The sequence below is a fragment of the Sus scrofa genome, chromosome 15, assembly GCF_000003025.6.
Source record: "Sus scrofa isolate TJ Tabasco breed Duroc chromosome 15, Sscrofa11.1, whole genome shotgun sequence".
In the NCBI taxonomy this organism is placed as follows: Eukaryota; Metazoa; Chordata; class Mammalia; order Artiodactyla; family Suidae; genus Sus; species Sus scrofa.
Window position 1 is genome coordinate 124,662,085 of NC_010457.5, and position 11,511 is coordinate 124,673,595.

The following is an 11,511-nucleotide window of genomic DNA, read 5'->3' on the forward strand; positions in this document are numbered from 1 at the left end:
CCGACTAGGAACCATGAGGTTGCGGGTTCGGTCCCTGCCCTTGCTCAGTGGGTTAACGATCCGGCGTTGCCGTGAGCTGTGGTGTAGGTTGCAGACGCGGCTCGGATCCCGCGTTACTGTGGCTCTGGCGTAGGCCAGTGGCTACAGCTCAGATTAGACCCCTAGCCTGGGAACCTCCATATGCCTCGGGAGCGGCCCAAAGAAATAGCAAAAAGACAAAAAAAAAAAAAAAAAAAAGAATCATTCATATTAAAGAAGCACAATTCAGGAGCCCAAAGAATGAAAGACAAATTTTATTATCTATTCTCATCTTGTGAAGAACATGAAAGCCTAGCCAACCCATAGCCCATGTTCCCATGTCTCAGATGCCTCTTCCTCCACTCTTCAATTCTCTTGCCCCAAAGTTCTTATATCCCAAGCTGCTAAAACTTGGTCTAGGAAGTGTTTTTCTCTCTACGCATCCTCTTCCCTCCCTGTATCCATTTATTCTGCAAGTTGAATTAGCCTCTCTGCCAGCAGCCCCCAAACTTCTCCCCTCCAGGCAGGAAGAGAGGCAGAGAACCTAAGAAGCCAAGACAAGATATCCCTGTGGACAGACACCCAAAGGGAGTACTCTTCCTCCCCTCCTGGCAAAAGGGGCCAACGCCCTTAAGTTACTTCTCTTGCACCCACCCCTCCCCAACCAACCCCACCCATGGCTCCTGAAGGACAGTTATTTCCATAATGAAGACATTATAGTTGAGAAATATCTGTGCTTTAATTTTCCCTTCTCTTCCTGCCCTCACTCACTCTATCCCTAAGAGAATGCTCATCAACAATTTACCCACCCTCTATCCTCTGTTAGCTTTTCCCTTCTTATAAAAAAATAAATAAATAAAACAAATCCCTGATAGACCAGATGTGTCAGATTTGGAAAGGCTTTCAAAGATCCCCACCCCCCACCCCCGCAGGGCTCACACAGGCTTTTCTCACCTGTGAGACAAATGAAACACATTTTGGCATTTTCATTTGTGCCAAGATGACAATGGGTGTGAAATCCCACACTTGCTCATGCAAAAACTTGAATTCCATTTATAATCCAGTTATTTCTGCGAGTCCCAGGTTGGCACTTAAATGTGTGGCCATAAGCTCCACTCCCAGCATCAGTTACCCTATAGCATCTGCGGTGTCCGTCTTCTCCAGCTTCTCAACACCCACTGCGCACAATGGTGCAAGAGAGAGCTTGACCCCTGCTTTGACCTGAACCCTGCCGAGGTCCCCATGCTGCCCAAAGTCACGCAGATTTGGGAGGAATGGTCCTCTCCCCATCACCGTGTCACTCACTACCACTCTTGCTAAAAAGCAGTGAAGCCCACACTCAGAATCTCAGAAGGTCTCTCCTGAAAGTTATTTCATCCGTTCTTGAGTCAGGCTGGGACCTGGAACCTGGGACCCTTGATGCAGTGCTTGAACTTAAACGTTTCCTCCAGCAACAAAATACAAAGAAACTCTAAGGGACTAGAATAACAGCGCACAGCACACATAATTTGTCTGGCAGTCCCGACAAATTATGGACAAGATATAAAAAAACCTAAAAACTCAATTGCCAATTCTGCGGAGCCAAGAGCAAAACGGGGTGCTATGCATGACTCCTGCACACAACACCTGCAAAGCGGTGGGCAGACTACCTAAGCCACACCTCTGGCCTGACCTCTGGACCTGCCCCTACACTCATCCCATGTAAGGAACCAGTGAGCCCGCCTTTGCGGGAACAAGCAAGCAAGGGAAACTGTTATTGTTCTCACTCCTCTTGGAGCAGGGGCCCTGAATAAAGCCTTGCCTGGACTTCTCCTCTGGCACCTTATCAGTTTCTATTGATTAAGGAAGGCCAAGGCGTGTTGGCAGGTTTGGTTTCTCCTGAGACCTCTCTCATTTGTTGGCAGATGGTCACCTTCTCGCTGTGTCCTCATATGGCTTTTTCTTCGTGAGCTCACATCCCTGGTGTCATTTTTCTGTTGTGTGTGTCCCAATTGCTGCTGCTTTTTTAAAATTTAATTTAAATGTCATTGAAATATATTTGATTTACAATGTTGTGTTAATTTCAGTTTACAGCAAAGTGATTCAGTTATACACATCTATATATATGTGTGTGTATATATATATACATATATATATATTCTTTTTTAGATTCTTTTCCCTTAGTAAAAAATATCGAGTATAGTTCTCTGTACTTATAGTAGGTCCTTTTATATATAGTAGTGTGCATACGCTAATTCAAACTCTTAATTTATCCCTCTCCCCAACTCCTTTTGGTAACAATAAGTTTGTTTTCTATGTCTGTGGAGATATTTCTGCTTTGTAAATAAGTTCGTTCTCATCCTTATTTTTAATTTTTTTATTTAAATTTTTAAATAAATATTAGCTATCATTTATTTATTTATTTATTTGTCTTTTCTAGGGCCGCACCCATGGCATATGGAAGTTCCCAGGCTAAGGGTCGAATCGGAGCTGTAGCCACCAGCCTACACCAGAGCCACAGCAACGCGGGATCCGAGCCACATCTGTGACCTACACCACAGCTCAAGGCAACACCGGATCGTTAACCCACTGAGCAAGGGCAGGGATCGAACCTGCAACCTCATGGTTCCTAGTTGGATTCGTTAACCACTGCGCCACAATGGGAACTCCGATCTTTATTTTTTAAATTTATTTTTATATTTTAGGGCTGTACCTGAAGCATATGGAGATTCCCAGGCTAGGGGTCCAATCGAAGCTACAGCTGCCAGCCTATGCCACAGCTACAGCAATGCCAGATCCAAGTCTGTGACCTACAGCACAGCTCATGGCAGTGCCGGATCCTCAACCTACTGAGCAAGGCCAGGGATCGAACCCACAACCTCATGGTTCCCAGTCGGATTTGTTTCTGCTGCGCCATGATGGGAATTCCTCATCTTTTTTTTTGTTTTAGATTCCACATATAAGTGATATCATGTGGTATTTGTCTTTCTGTCTGGCTTCCTTAACTTAGTATGATAATCTCTAGGTCCATCCATGTTGTTGCAGATGGTATTATTTCATTCTTTTTTTATGGTTGAGTAATATTCCATTGTATATTGTACCATATCTTCTTTATCCATTCCTCTGTTGATGGGCATTTATGTTGCTTCCATATCTTGGCTATGGTAAATAGTGCTGTAATGAATATTGGGGGTGCTTGTATCTTTTCAAACTATGGTTTTCTCTGGATATATGCCTAGGATAATCTCTTCTTCCTATAAACACACTAGTCAGGTTGGTTTAGGGCCCACTCTAAGGGCTGCATGTTAACTTAACCACCTCTATGATGGCCCTGTCTCTGAATACAGTCACACTTGGAGACACTAGGAGCTGGGACTTCAGCATATGAATTTGGGGTGGGCTGAGGCACAATTCAGTTTATAGTCATGGAGATGATAATATTTGTTTTCCTGTTACTTGGCCTTTTCTAGAAGGATATACATTAGGAATACTGTAAAGGTCTAAGCTATACAATTGTAAATGGCTAACCATTAGGATAGGATATCTAAGAAAAAAAGGGGGAAAAAAGAGTTTGCATATATATTCCAGACCGAAGCCTTTTTTTTTTTTTTGGTGTTTTTTGCCTTTTCTAGGGCCACTCCTGCAGCATATGGAGGTTCCCAGGCTAGGGGTCTAATTGGAGCTGTAGCCACCGGTCTATACCACAGCTCACGGCAACGCCAGATCCTTAACCCACCGAGCAAGGCCAGGGATCAAACCCGCAACTTCATGGTTTCTAGTCAGATTTGTTAACCACTGAGCCACAAAGGGAACTCCAGAGACTTTTGACATTTTTTTTTTTTTGCCACATCATTTATTCATCATAGGTTACAGACGTGACTCCACTGGCTTGAAAAATTGAAATCTGTTATTAGCTAACACAGCAAGGCAGAAAGTGGTGCCTAAAAAAACTTAGTGATTGGCGCACAGATCAGAGCCTGAGAGCAGCAGAGATGACCCCTTTCACTGTACGCAGGCCACCATTCGGTTAAATTTGTTGAGGTGAGGCCGGGTTAAGGAAGGTAGGAAGAGATGGTGGAAGAAGAACTTTGCTTTTTAGGTAAAAGTCTAACCCATGGCTATTAACAGCTCTCATAAACAAAGCCTCGTGGGCCAGTGGAGATTTGGCTTGACCTTTAGACAAACAGACTGTACTTCCTTTGTGGCGATTCTGCTACCCTTTCTTGGTCTAGCCAAGGACCACAGTGTGTACACGTGTGCATGTGGGCACACTAGGAGGTGGGGGACAGGAACTGGGGTTTAAGAAGGAGAGAAGAATGAACATAGCACTGATAGGATCATCCATCTGCGAAGTGACCCAGACCTCAGATGTTTTGAAAACGAGGCATTAATTCATTCCAGGTCTCTGTTAAGAGACGCATTAATCGGTTTAACAAGATTTGCTTGTTCTTTCACTGTGTTTCTTCACTGTTTCAGGACCATAGACACTAAGAATGCCAAGACAGATGGATCACAGTCCTTGGCCCCAAGAGCCTCTAATCTAGGAAGGCAGACACAGAAACCACCACAACAGGCACGTTTCCCCCTCGGCAGGCACACATTCCATGCCTAAAATTTAAGGCATAGCCTAGCACTCACTCCCCATAGGTGGAGGAGCCAAGAATTCTCAAAGCTCTTCCTGCTTGAGGCCTTGCCAGGGCCTCTCAGCTTTTCCAAGCCACACACCTTTCTCCTCGGTCTCCTCTTGGGCTTCATCTCTTCCTGTGTGTGAAGCGTGGAAAGCGGTCTTTCCCATTACAGCATCTTGCCTTGGCCTCTATTATGGACCGAAGAGTGATACCACCACCTCTCCACCTCCCCTCCCCTGCCCAACAAATCTATATCTATCTATCTATCTATCTATCTATCTTTCTATCTTTCTATCTATCTATCTATCTATCTATCTAGTCTTTTTAGGGCCATACCTGTGGCACATGGAGGTTCCCAGGCTAGGGGTCTAATCGGAGCTATAGCCACTGGCCTATGTCAGAGCCATAGCCATGTAAGATCCGAGCCACGTCTGTGACCTACACCACAGCTCACATCAGCACCAGATCCTTAACCCACTGAGCAAGGCCAGGGATTGAACCTGCATCCTCATGGTTGCTAACCAGGTTTGTTAATCGCTGAGCCACGATGGGAACGCCACACATCCATATTTTTAAATCCCAACCCTCAGCACCTAGAATGTATAGGTACTCCTGTATTTGGAGATAGAGTCTTAAAACAGGTAATTATGTTAAAGTATAGCCCTTAGGGTGGGACCCTAATCCAATGGTGCTGATGTCCTTTTTTTCTTTTCCTTTTTGGCTGCCTGGCGGCAGCCTATGGAATTCCAGACCAGGGATCAAGATCTCAGACACAGCTAAGGCAATGCCAGGTCCTTTAACCCACTGTGCTAGGCCGGGTATCTAACCTTCGTCCTGACGCTGCAGAGATGCCGGCAGCAATTCTGTTGCACCACAGAGGGAACACCAGTGTCCCTGATAAGAAGAGAGAGAGACAGCAAATCCTTCAGGCAAAGGTCACTGCTCCAAGTTCCTGTAACTGCTTCTGCCCCTTGCCCCTCAGGCCTAAGGCTGAATCAATGCCCCTCTTGTTATTCTTTGTGGCTTTTACACATCATCCCGGAATATTTTAAGTGGTCACTTTATGCTCTCCTTGAGTTACGTATTTTAATTGTTCCATCTGTTTTCTCTGGGGTCTCTGGCTTAGACAGGTCTATAGAAGGTTCTGAAATGTTATTAAATGAATGAATGAATGCCCAGTACAGGAAGCATGGGCCCTGGCATTGGACCAGAATTTAACATCAACTTAGGAGAGCAGGGTCAGGGGCAGCCCATCTATTTCCCATCACCCTTATCCACTGCCTGTAACATCCTGACACTCAGGAGGAGAACACAATTTTATCAGTCAAAAGTAGAAGAGAACTGGGGATTCCCTTTTGGCACAGCAGGTGAAGGATCTGGTGTTTTTGGTGCTATGGTGAAAGTTCAGTTCCTGGCCTGGAAACTTCCACGTGCTTCAGAGGTAGCCAAAGAGAAAAAAAAAAAAAAAAAAAGTAGAATAGATTTGTTAAAAGTATGTGGAAATAGCCAAGGGAACTGAAAAATACAAGTCGTGGTACCGCCAAGGTGCTCAAGGAGAAGACTGGAGATGCCTGGTGAGTGAGGCACCTGTCTCAAAAGTGAACACAGGGTCTGTGGCCTTGAGGATGTGTAAATTTATTGTTGGGGCAGTTGTAACCACTTTCCCGCCTCCCACCAACTCTCAAACAGTCTGTTCAAGTTTTATAGGTTGAGGGTACATCACTGACAGTTGCAAATATGCTTCTTTGGCTAACAATCATCAAGATTACAGGTCACTTCTTGGGCTGCTCTTTAAGAGATGCTCTCAGAGTTCCCGTCATGGTGCAGTGGTTAAGGAATCTGACTAGGAGCCATGAGGTTGCAGGTTTGATCCCTGGCCTTGCTCAAGTGGTTAAGGATCTGGCATTGCTGTGAGCTGTGGTGTGGGTCACAGATGCGGCTTGGATCCCACGTTGCTGTGGCTCTGGTGTAGGCCGGTGGCTACAGCTCCGATTTGACCCCTACAGGTCCCCTGGGAACCTCCATGTGCCGTGGGAGTGGCTCAAGAAAAGGCAAAAAGGCAAAAAGGCAAAAAAAAAAAAAAAAAAAAAAAAAAAAAGCATGCTCTCAAGGCTGTGAGCAGTGTTGCTAAGATTCTCTAGGGAATCTTAAAAACTTTTCTAGGTTTTCTTGAAAAGAAAACTAAAAACTTTTCTAGGTTTTCTTTGGTCTTTATTCTTGGTATCAACGGCAACAAATATTATACCAAAATACAATCCCATGCTAGAAATTTTTCCAGTGGAATATAGCTTGCCTCAAAACAAGAACCAGAAATGATGCTTATGTCATCAAAGCAGTGATTGCTATTGCAGAAAATATGGCAGTCAGATTTAAAGAAATGCTGATGTGCTATCAGGGAGCAAGTTGCTGTTTCAGCACAGTTTCATTTATTTAGAGAAAAATCCAAGTTGGCAGCTTCCCACCTGTCTGTTAGCCCTGCTTCCCGCATACTTCAGTTTTGATGTCCAGTACTGATAATCGAGATCTCTTTCAGTGCTATCATATTAATATTTCCTAACGCTGTTAACTTACATGATGTGCAGTAGACCTTGACAGCAGATGAGAAATATATCGACTTTCTGGCCAATATGCTGAGCTTTGTAAGAAATGCGTTTTTGAAGGTTATGTCTTTTGAGCTGTGTTTATAGTTGTGAAATAGATTTTCCTCATTTGATTATTTGTTCATTCAAGATCTCTTATACTTATTCTCTTATGATTAATAGCATCAATAATGGAACGTTGAGGTTATGGGTAAAATCAGGGTCATAAAACAGCCAAAATTTCTCTAACCTACCCAGAAAGCAGTGACCATGATATGCTTAACACTGTCTATTAGGCACAGGTTTATGAGATATTTCCTATAAAAGGCCTGTAGGTATATCTGTGATCTTCCTATCACAGCAAGAGGCAGGTTATTTCATCATCGTACTCAAAAGTATAGTAATCATTTTATCTCTTAAAGATTACTCAATTTATACTCCTCCAGTAACATTATTTCAGATTGTGTCCAAGAATACGAGGGGAGTGAGAACAGATGACAGGTGTTTTGCTGTGTTCTAGAAATTCTTCCCTAGGAAGATAAGTGAAGACCAATGCATCATTTACTCTTTGCTTCAGAAGATTCCTGAAAACTAATACATCCAGGAAAACAGTTTGCTCAGCTGGGAAAACAGCTCTCTTATCAGGAAATGGATTACCCACCTGTGAAAAGAGCTTACCTGACAGGTAACAGCTGACTCATCAAAACTCTACTGCTGTGCCCACCTATCTTAAGCTATTACTTCATAAACTATGCCCAATATCAATTGGTTCCCTGTATAGAAAAATCAGCCTTATAATACTCGCGCCCCATCCTGTAAATAGTCTTCGTTGAAATCCTTCTGAGACATTATGAGTTTTCTCTCAAGGGGGTGTTTTTCTTTGCTGCAGTGATTTTAATAAAATTAGCTTTGAGGGAGTTGACAGTCAACTGAATGGAGAAAAATAACCAATATTTATTGAGTATTGGTGTAGGTGCTTCTTATGTGTCAGACTGATAAATGTTATTATCCATTTCCTTTGCTAATGTGTTTGGGGTGCATTTAAGTCAGTGCTCAGTTATGGTGTGACCTGGGTGAGAAGAAAGTAAAGTCTTCTGTTTCATTATCTATTCTGAACACTAAGATTCATACTGAAAAGCAGTGGACACTTGAAGCCTTCTTTACTATAAAAGAGCTAAAAATGGCAAGACCTCCCTACTGAAGTTAGCTTCTGCAGCCATTACCATTGTTCAAACGGCTACTAGGGCCTCTTGAGTCTTTGCTCAGGGCCATTGTTAGGGATTGAATGGTCCCTCCAAGAAAGAGATATTGAAATCCTAACCCCCACTCCCTCTGAATGTGACTTTATTTGGAAATAAGATTTTTACCTAGGTAATTAATTTATAATGAGGTCATTATGGTTGAGCCCTCATCCAAAATAAGGGTGTCCTTATAAAAAGTTTGGATACAGAGATAGACACACACAAAGAGAAGACAAGATGAAGATGCACAGAGAGAAGACAGTCATGCAATGGGAGTGAGGCATCTAAAACCAAGGTATGCCAGGGATTACAGGCAGACTCCAGAATCCACCAGAGGCAAGGAAGCATTCTCCCCAAGAGTCAATCAGAGGGAGCACAGCTTTGCCCACATCTTGATTTCAGACTTCTAACTTCCAGAACTGTGAGACAAGTTTCTGTTGTTTTCGGCCTCCCAGTTGGTGGTACTTTGTTACTTTGGTTATTTTGATATTTTGGTACTTTGTTCCTAGAAGCCCTGGGAAACTAATACACCCGAAGTCAATATTTTAAGAGTAAAATGATTACACAAAATATTTCATTTTAAACTTGTATATGCAATTCATTTTATTTTATTTTGCTTTTTAGGGCTGCACCTGTGGCATATGGAGTTTCCCAGGCTAGAGGTCTAATCAGAGCTACAGCCAGTCTACACCACAGCCACAGTAATGCAGGATCTGAGCTGAGTGTGTGACTTACATCACAGCTTATGGCAACACCGGATCCTTAACCCATTTAGTGAGGCTAGAGATGGAACCCACATCCTCACATACACTAGTTGGGTTCATTGGCGCTGAGTCACAATGAGAATGCACAGGCCTTTTGAAATAAACTATGTTTTCCTTTTCATTATTATGGGAACTAATTACAAGGATCAGCTTACAGTAATGGATCATCATAGGGTCAATGTCCAAGGTCATGAAAGAGAAGAGCTGCTTTGGAAAATTAAGATATCAGTAACCAAGGTATTTTCTCCAAACTTGCAAAGAATAGTATAAATGTATTTACTCCAGAAAGATTTAGATTAAAATATACTAGATGTCAGATCCCATGTTAGGTAATTTCATAGGTAATAATTTTCTTTCTTTTTTTTTTTTTTTTGATAGGGCTGAACCTGTGGCATATGGAAGTTCCCAGGCTAGGGGTCTAATTGGAGCTGCAGCTGCCAGATCCAAGCTGTGTCTGCCAGATCCAGCTCATGGCAATGCTGGATCCTTAACCCACTGAGCAAGGCCAGGGATCGAATCTGCATCCTCATGGATCCTAGTTGGCTTCGTTACTGCTGAGCCACAACAGGAACTCCATCTTTCAATCCTCATATCGACCGAAAAAAAAAAACAAAACTATTATGATATATTAATATTATAAAGAGTTCAGATTAAAAAACACAAATTAAATATTACTGACAAGCAGGGATAATTTAGAATTCGCCACCGTTCCTTCATTCACTGTTAGAGATGGAGTTGATAAAATGTTCCTTGATGGGCTTCCTTTGTAACTTTCTTTAGTCTGTCTCAGTGGTTCTCGATCTTTGGTGATAGGAGAAGGATTACTGTACACGATTGTGCGTGGCATGCCAGGCATACTCTACTTTGTGAGTCATGTAATGGCTTTTCAAAGATAGTTTTAATTACACATAATTTTCACCTTTGTGCTAACCCCGGTTGTGAAGTACAGTTTCATAACAGGTACTGTGATTCAGCTCCAAACTTTGTGTTGAATTTCCAATATCCAGTATAAGAAGGGCCATATGATCATAAAAAGTTCTCGGTTATGTAAAGGTTACTTTGAAGAACTCAGAAGCGGAATTAGTGCTGTCTAGGAGCTAAAATAGATTCATTGGGGAAAGTCCTAGCACTGAAAAGATTTCTAAGTTATTTGATCAGAATTTTTGCAAAGTAGTTGAAAGAAGGTCTCGTAACAGTCTTAGGACGAAAGGTGAAATACGGGCTGAATGACCATGCTGTGAATTCATAACTAACTTAAATGGTGATCAGCTTCATCATAGAAGGAAGCCACTGATGGCAGGTTGAAAGAGTCTGTCCTAACTTGCTTGTTGAAAATATTTTATGGAGATTAATGTGGGGTTACAAAAAGTATAAATTTGTATCCTTTGCAGATAATGTGAGTCTGGGAGGAATAACTGATGTCCTGGCTAATTTGATTGAAATCTGAAAAGAACTCAATAAACTACAATAAGTCAAATCAAACACCATTAAATATAGTACTAATAAATATAAATTCTGCTCTAGGATCCCCAGGCCAAATACTTAAATAAAGGAAGATGAAAGAATGGAAAAGTTTTATGGTCTTTGGTTGGCTGAATTATCAGCACGTGGGTGAGTACAGATGACATTGCAAATTCGAGTGGATTTTGTGATAACCTGGAATGGTGTAATTTTCTGATTTCTCTGGTTTTGCTCAAGCCACCCTTTGACCAATGATGTCATCTGGGGCAACAAAGTGCAATAGAAACCAAATAAACTAAAAGAGACCTAGAGGAGAGAAACCTGAAGAAAGGTAAGAACACTTAAGTCATGTCACATGAGGACAAGGCTGAAGATGTTTCATGTGGCTAAGGGGAGAATTAGAGGATCAATGGCAGGTATTTGTATGGCTGTCATCAAGAAGAATTCAAATTCATCTATATAACCCCTCAGGGTGGAAACAGAAGCTGTAAGAAAAAGTGGCAGGGAGGCAGATTCTGGTTCAAAATAAAAAGAGATTTCTAGAGCTGTCAAAAATGGAACAGGCTGTCCCCTTGCCCTCCAGATGTTCATGCAAAAAAAAAAGGATAAATGGCCCCTGCTTGGCCAACTCTGGTCATCACCTGCAATTGCCTGTTTAATACCCATCCTGTTCTTTTCCACTTTCTAACCACACCTCAATTTTATTTAGAGGTATGTAAAGGAACCAGTTCTGAACCAGTTCTTAGAGAACCCTAGACCTTAGAGAAATTCCCTGCTGGAGAATTTTGGTAAGCTTTTGATTTCCTAATAAAAAAGGAGAGATGTGACTGGTGGCTGTCTT